Below are 8,243 nucleotides of genomic sequence, written 5' to 3' on the forward strand. Positions count from 1 at the left end.
AGCCATACGATCTATTGGTCAACACTGACCCACGTAGAAAACCAATGGTCTCACCTTTAGTTCCCTCACAAGACACAGTTCTCTCTCTCTCTCTCTCTCTCTCTCTCTCTCTCTCTCTCTCTCTCTCTCTCTCTGGTTTTGTTTTTGTTTTTCAAGACAGGGTTTCTCTGTGTAGCCCTGGCTGTCCTGAACTCACTTTGTAGACCAGGCTGGCCTCGAACTCAGAAATCCACCTGCCTCTGCCTCCCGAGTGCTAGGATTAAAGGCGTGTGCCACCACACCCGGCTACTTTCTCTCTTTTTTCTTTTGTATTTCTTTCTCTCTTCTTGCTACCACCACTTCATCCACTCCCCTTACAGGTGTTATCACCCTCTGTGCTGGGCTTCCAGAACCTCTGCTCTTCCGTAGTCCCCTTTGTGCTTATAGCAGGGATGCCACACATCCTTTGGCTCTACCTATGTCATGACTTTTGAATGAAATGATTCAAAAAGAAACAGTGCAGAGGCTGGAAATGATCCCACTCCCTTTCGGAGCTTTAGGGAAATTCCTGAATCCTTTCCATTTGGGAAGTGACATCCATCCTTTCAGATCTTTGTGTTGAAAACCCTGGAGTCACAGGGGCCTGCATTTCACATCAAGTCCACCACAGGTAACTGTCTATTGTGTTCCTCTCTCTCTATCCCAATAACTCCACAAAAGTTCAGACTCACTTTTGCTCCTGTGTGCGCACGAGTGCACGCGTGCATGTGTGTGGATGTATGTGTAGGTTCTGTGTTTCTTTTCTTTATTTTTTAAAATGAAGTAAGTTATTTTAGTTAAATTTTACTTATGTGAGTACAATGTAGCTGTCTTCACACACACAAGAAGAGGGCATCGCCTCCCATTATAGGTGGTTGTGAGCCACCAAGTTGTTGCTGGGAATTGAACTCAGGATCTCTTAAAGAGCAGTCAGTGCTCTTAAACACTGAGTCATCTCTCCAGCCCCAGCTCTGTGTTTCTAATACAAGGGATGGAATTGAGTACATAGTAGATGCTCAATAAATATGGCTGAATGAATGAATAAATGAACATCTATGGAAATGACTGCTAATCTCTCTGTCTTTGGCCCAGCTGTACTTCATAAGATCTTTTCTGAAATTCTACCGCCAGCTAGATGCATTTTGATGGGTGGGTGTATAGCACTCCAAAGCAAGCTTTAATAATGTAGATTCATTATTTAGCTATGCATTTGTTCATCAAAGAACTGAGTCCTTCTTTTTCAAGGCTATTCTTCTTTTGGATGCCTCTCAGCCCCTGGTATACAACAGACACTTAATATTTGCTGAGTCAATGAGGGCCTGTCCCCTTTAAGCCGGCTCTCTGTAAATGACTTTTGTTCTCTTGTAACGTCATCTTCCCACCACTCAGCCTCACAGTTGCTGTCTCTGTGGATTCACCTGCTTATTTTCTTTCCATATTCACACCGACGGGCATCCTGCTCCCGAGTCTGTGCCCTCCGAACCTCTCAGACCTTACAACGACCTTGTTCTCTTCTCTCTCTTCAATCCATTGCCATTAGAGCCTTCTAGTTTCCTCTTACATAATGTGCATACAATTTCCCCCACTGAAGCTTTCAATGGATCTTTGTACTAATTAAGGCTCTTAATTGCAGACAACAGAAATGGAGCCTGATTCACTTACAAGGAAGAAGAATTTCCTGAATGATATTGAGTAACTCCCAGTGTTGACAGGAGGCCTCAAGAACCAGCCTTGTGGCCCAGAGCTGTATTTCAGTTGGTAGAGTGCCTGCGCAGTAGAAGACCTGGTTTTTGACTCCTAGCATCACATAAAACTATGTATAATGGTACATGTCTGTAACACTAGGACCTGGGAGGCTGCAATAGGAGGACCAGAAGTTCAAGGTCATCTTGGAGCAGATGAGAACGTCTTTCTTTTATTCACTGATTTATTTATTTTTTTAATTTTTACATGCATTGGTATTTTGCGTAGCTGTGTAAGGGTGTTGGATTCCCTAGAACCGGAGTTACAGGCAGTTGTGAGGTACTATATGAGTAATGAGCATTGAACCCAGGTCCTCTGGAAGAGCAGCCAGTGCTCTTAACCATTGATTCATCTCCCCAGCCCTGAAAATGTCTTAGAAACAAGCAAACAAACAAGTCAATCTTGAGAGTAGGTAGGGGCTGAAAAAAAATTAGGCACCTGACTTCAACCAAGTCCAGTCTCAGAAGGAGACGGGTAGCAGGCTGTACTGGCTGAGTCCTCAAACAGCTACAGCTACAGCTACAGCCTTAGCTACTGCTACTGCTACTGCTACTGCTACTGCTACTGCTACTGCTACTGCTACTGCTACTGCTACTGCTACTGCTACTGCTACTGCTACTGCTACTGCTACTGCTACTGCTACTGCTACTGCTACAGCTACAGATACAGCTACAGCTACAGCTACAGCTACTGCTACAGCTACAGCTACAGCTACAGCTACAGCTACAGCTACTGCTACAGCTACAGATACAGCTACAGCTACAGCTACAGCCTTAGCTACTGCTACTGCTACTGCCACTGCCACTGCCACTGCCACTGCCACTGCCACTGCCACTGCTACTGCTACTGCTACTGCTACTGCTACTGCTACTGCTACTGCTACTGCTACAGCTACAGATACAGCTACAGATACAGCTACAGCTACAGCTACAGCTACAGCTACAGCTACAGCTACAGCTACAGCTACAGCTACAGCTACAGCTACAGCTACAGCCACTGCCACAGCCACAGCCACAGCCACAGCTACAGCCACTGCTACAGCTACAGCTACCCCTCAGACAACTACTGCTACTCCTCAGACAGCTACCCCAGCCCTGACACAGCCTGTTGCTGCTTCTGCAGTGAATTATAAAACCTGATGACTCTGTGAGTCACTTTGTAAAGATCCAGGGTCCTGAGTGGGAGCCAAGGGCCAGGGGAGCAATTTCCACTAAGAGAATTCTCTTGCATGGAATGGAGGATCTGATGCTGAGCAGCTAAAGGCCCCACACACAGGCTTTTGGACACACCATTGGGGTCCTCCACCGTCTTCCATAATCACTCTCATTCTCTCCCTTGCACAGTTCTCTCTTCAGTTACTCTGAAGCTCAACTGTGTGTCCTTCCCTGTGCTGTCCCTGCCTGCCTCAGCCCCTTCAGCAGCTGGTCTCCTATGACCCATGCCTCACACCTATGTGCTGTTTCCTCCGTTTGGATCTGGGCTGATCCTAGGCTCTGGGCTCTGCCTATGAGGTGGCTAGGTTGGACCCATTCTATTTCTCATTTCCCACATGACCGGAACAAAAAAAAATGGCTTTTCTGGCCTCTCTATGTGCTTCTGCAATATGCAAATAAAAGCACCCATCTCCCAAAACTATTAATAATATTTTTAAAGAATTATTTATTTTATGTATATGAGTACACTGTTGCAGTCTTCAGACACACCAGAAGAGGGCATCAGATCCCAATACAGATCTCTCTAGCCCTTTAATAATAATTTTATTCTGTATGTGTGTGTGTGTGTGTGTGTGTGTGTGTGTTTGTGTTCAGGTTAGAAAACAACCTTGTAGAGTTGATTCTTTCAACCCTTGGGTAGGTCCTGGGTTCAAACTCAGGTCATCAGACTTGTAGCATTAGGCAATCACTTTTACCCACTGTGTCATCTTACCAGTTCCACTCCTGGAATTTTTTTTAAATTAAAAAGACTTGTATATGTATATGTATGTGTATGTATATGTTATGTGTATGTGTGTATGTGTTTGTATATGTATTTGCCTGCATTTATGTCTATGCACCACGTGAGTGCCTGGTCCCAGTATATGCCTGAAGGGGACACAAGATCCCCTGGAACTGGAGGTACAGACATTGCAAGTCATAATGTGGGTGCTGGGAATTGAACCTGGATGTTTTGCCAGAGCAGACAGTGCTCTTAGCCTGCAAGCCACCTCTTCATCCTGCCCACTTCTTCCAGAATTCTTTTTAAAGGCAAGGTCCCTGTGTATTCCAGGATGGCCACGAACTCTAATTCTCCTGCCTGTGTTGTCTGGGAACTGGAATTACAGGCATATGCCATCATTCTTAGCTTCCCAATTACTCTGAAGATATTATGCCAAAAGGTCTTCATTAGTCTCCTGAATGATCATACAGACATTCAGGTCCGTACTGAGTGGGATTCCTAAGGACTCCACATTAATGAAGAATAAGACTTACATATGTATTTGCATTTCTGGGAGCCCTGGTTTTATCAGTGTCACATGGGTTTTAATGGCATCTATGTAATGGGGCTTCTTGACAGAGCTACTTTGTTTTGTCAGGCAATACTGCCTCCTCCTGGTAGAGCTTCCGGATTCTCGAGCCACGTGCTTTAAGCTGCATGGTACCAGGAATCTTTTGGATGTCTATATTTAGGATCATGGATTGAATAGCCAAGTATAGTGGGGTGGGAGAGTGTGGTGAACACACCAGACTGCTAGCAGGAACAGCACCTCCCCCCCACACCCCTCCAGCTAATCATCAGGAGAATGGGGCCTTGCTGGAGGAGGAACAGCACACACCAGACATAGAAGATGGAAGCCCACGGGGCTGGGCATGGACATCCCTATCATTCAGTATACCCCCAGGGGAGGCGCTACCTCTAATGGAGAGGATTGGGCAGCAGGAGAAGAGCAGAGAACACAAGCCTGCCTCAGAGAGGTAGGAGACGCTGAGGTGGGTAGCAGGCCTGTCCATGTGAAAGGCGACTCCCCGGGTCACTTCCTCTTGAAGGCAGGACACAGGGAGATCTTGGAGGTTACAGTAGAGTGCAGACTATAAGGTCCAGTTAAATCCTACAAAATCAGGCAGAACAAATTCACATCAGAAGTCAGGACAGTGGCTATCCATGCAGGGGGAGGACTAGCTAGCAGGGGACACAGCACTAGGAACTGGTATTACTCCACATAGTGTGTTCATTTTGTGAAAATGAACCTTCAGGCACCTTCAAGATTTGCATACTTTTCTGTGTGTGATTTTAGTGACACTAATACATAATGTTTGGGAGGATAGAAGACAAACAGTCATGTCCCTCTTCAAGCCCTTTAGAGTGACACCAGATCTGAGAGGAAGCAGCTGAGTGGGTAGAGGTGGCGGCCAACTGCTGTCTGGCCAGATTTATTTAATTTCTTCCTCTGTTCATTCACTTGTGGCTTCAGCACCTCCCACACGAAGCACAACACATAAGGGGACCAAGAAGAATTAATAGCTCTAGATCACATTTATTGAGAGCGGACTATGAAATAAACAAGGGGGTGTTCCTCTAACCCAATATACCTATGATAAATGACTACTATTAGTCCATGTATCGGCTGAAGAAAGAATCTCAGAATGGTTAAGCAAGCTGTTCACAACTGCACAGCAGAAAAACATACGGGGAGAGATGGCTCAGTAGTTAAGAGCACCAACTGCTCTTCCGAAGGTCCTGAGTTCAATTCCCAGCAACCACATGGTGGCTCACGACCATCTGTAGTGAGATCTGATGCCCTCTTCTGGTGTGTCTGAAGACAGCTACAGTGTACTTTTACATAAATAAACAAATCTTTAAAAAAAATATATGGATTTTCATGTTCCTTTGAGGCTGTGGTGGATCTAAATCTAGGCAACGGCATTCCCTGGGAAGCCAAGAGGTGGAGAGATCTGTTGACAATTGCTGTACTACAGAAAGGAGGTCTTAGAGCTGAGGTAGGACCACGTTTTAACTGTTGTCAGCGATCGACGGCTGCTCCTGGAGCCATGATTTACCCAGTTCCATAAGAAGAGTAGGGGAGGAAAAAGCATGCATCTCTGTAGAAGTTACTATGAGGACTAGATCACACGGATAGAGACCTATGTGATGCACCCAAAGCGGTGCAAGGGTGTCACCGCCTCCTGGTCCGAATCTTTAGCGCTGTTTTCTGATTTGAGACAGCCATTTAAGAAAAGTAAGCAATGCATTGGCCGGGAATCAAACCCGGGCCTCCCGCGTGGCAGGCGAGAATTCTACCACTGAACCACCAATGCGACTAGCTACAGCATGTAAAGAACCAAAGGCTTTAGTACCCTTGTTCGTGCTAATGCAAACCGGTCCTTGGAAAAACTGGGAGCCCAGGAAACAGAACAAGCAGTGGGCAGTGATGGAGGGGGAGGCCGGGGTGCTGACCCGGGTTGACCCCGCCGGGGCTAGAACGCTAGCTGTAGCGAGATCTCGCGAGATCTCCGGTTCCCAGTGCGGAAGTGAGAGGCGAGCTCCAGCTCCCCGGAGTCGGTGCCTTTTAAGCTGGCTAGCCGTGTTCTTCGCTGGTCCGCGGAAGTCTGGCTCGGCTGCTGGAGGGGAGCTGGGCCTGCGGAGGCCCGGGCGTGGGGTTGGGCGTCTGCCTACGGAGCTCCCGCGGAGCCCCTGCAGGGTTGCAGGTGACTGGCTTTCTGGACTCTCCTTCACCCAGGCCCCTTAAGTGGCCATGGAAGGAGCCTTAGCCGCGCTCTTAAACGGTCATAGTTGTATGCAATTAGTAAAATGTAGATAGTCTAGTATTGCAACCGCAGAGTTTGGGATCTGGGGACGTTGAAGTGGCTTACGGGCATTTCGAAGAAGGAAATACTCTGCATCTGGGTTTAGGCGGATGTATTAACGCTGCTTGTATGCATGGGCATCATTACTAGTGTTTCCAGGGGAGAAGTGGCCCAGAGGGACAGCCTCGCATCCACGCTGCACTGAATTATAAACCTGTTGTGAATGTGCGGAGGTCCTTTGTACCTAGGGTGTGAGAATTGGGAAATATAAAAGATACTGCGCAATATATATAAAAATCCTTGACGTCATAGATCAAAGATTGAGAAGAATTTCCCCCCACATTAACAACTGTTCTGCAATAATAATTCAAACTAGCAGTTCCATAACTCCCCACGTCTTTACTTGTTTTGGTTGACAAAGGGAGACTGTGGTCCTAAATTTAGGAAATTCCAGAAATATCGTTTAAAATTTTTTAATTCATTGACAACTTTATACATGTACGGGCCGGGTTTTATGTTAACTTGGCACAAGCTAGAATCATTTTGGAAGAGAGAACCTCAGTTGAGAAATGTCCCCACCGGATTGGCATATGGTGCGTTTTCTCCATTGTTGATTGATGTGGCAGGGTCCAGTTTATGGGCTTCATGGTTCTTGGTGCTGTAAGAAAGTAGACTGAGCAAGCCACCACCAGAACAAATAAGTAGCAGCTCCTCCATTGCCTCTGTTTCATCCTCTCTTCAGGTTCCTACCTTTACTTTTCCTGAGAGTGGACTACAAACTGTAAGATGAGATAAAAACCCTTTCCTCTCCAAGATGCCTTTGTCTTGATGTTTATCACAGCAGTAGAAATACTAACAATCACGGATGTAATGTATTTCTGTAACCCACACCCTATCCTCCACTTATTTCCTTCCACTTTCAACGTTTTAAAAAAATTACCCAATGAGCTTAATTAGGGTTACAGACATAAGCATGGTATGGGTGATATACTGGGCCATGGTTACCAAAGATTAGACGACCACCAATCTAAATGATCATGGCCAACTTAATTAAGGCAAGTAATTAAGCAGGCTTTTTAAAATTTGTGTACATGGGTTGCGGCTCCCTAAGGCAGGGTTTAAGGGGTCAGCATTGGATGTGGGGAAGAGGTTTTTATAGCCAGGGTAAGGGGCTTCAAATGGGAACTTTGGCAGAAAACCAGGAGGGGTTACAGATGCAGATCATAACTAGTAGTCATAACAACCTTTTGAAACAAAGGTAGGGTTGCAAGATACTTGTAGTGGTTTGAATGAAAATGTCTCCCATAGGCCCATGGGGAGTGGCACTCTTAGGAGGTGTAGCCTTGATGGAGTAGGTGTGGCTTTATTGGAGTGAGTGTGACTCTGTTGAAGTGGGTGTGGCTTTGTTGGAAGAAGTGTGTCACTGGGGGTGGTCTTTGAGGTCTCAAATGCTCAAGCCAGGCCCAGTGCCTGCCTCTCCCCAAACCCCCCTTACTGCTGCTGTACATAGATCCATATGTAAAATTCTCAGCTTCTTCTCTAGCACCATGTCTACCTACACGCCACCATTCTTCCCACCACAGTGACAATAGACTAAAACTCTGAAGTGTAAGCCAGCCCTAGTTAAGTGTGTCCTTATAAGAGTTGCCACAGCTCTGGTGTCTGTTCACAGCAATGGAAACTAACTAAGACAGTGCTCAT

At 46.2% G+C, this 8,243-nt stretch overlaps 1 non-coding gene across 1 annotated transcript, besides 1 other annotated feature; it reads right to left on the reverse strand.

Annotated features, from left to right (window-relative positions):
* Positions 4,300-7,543: an enhancer, noted in NCBI's record as "VISTA enhancer mm1017". NCBI's record gives its function as "enhancer in: heart[3/9]" and the evidence as "EXISTENCE:transgenic organism evidence [ECO:0001131][PMID:17130149]".
* On the reverse strand, positions 5,983-6,053 carry n-TGgcc3. Its single transcript has one exon. It is a non-coding gene; the product is annotated as a tRNA-Gly (tRNA).

This window comes from Mus musculus, chromosome 1 (assembly GCF_000001635.26).
Source record: "Mus musculus strain C57BL/6J chromosome 1, GRCm38.p6 C57BL/6J".
Classification (NCBI taxonomy): Eukaryota; Metazoa; Chordata; class Mammalia; order Rodentia; family Muridae; genus Mus; species Mus musculus.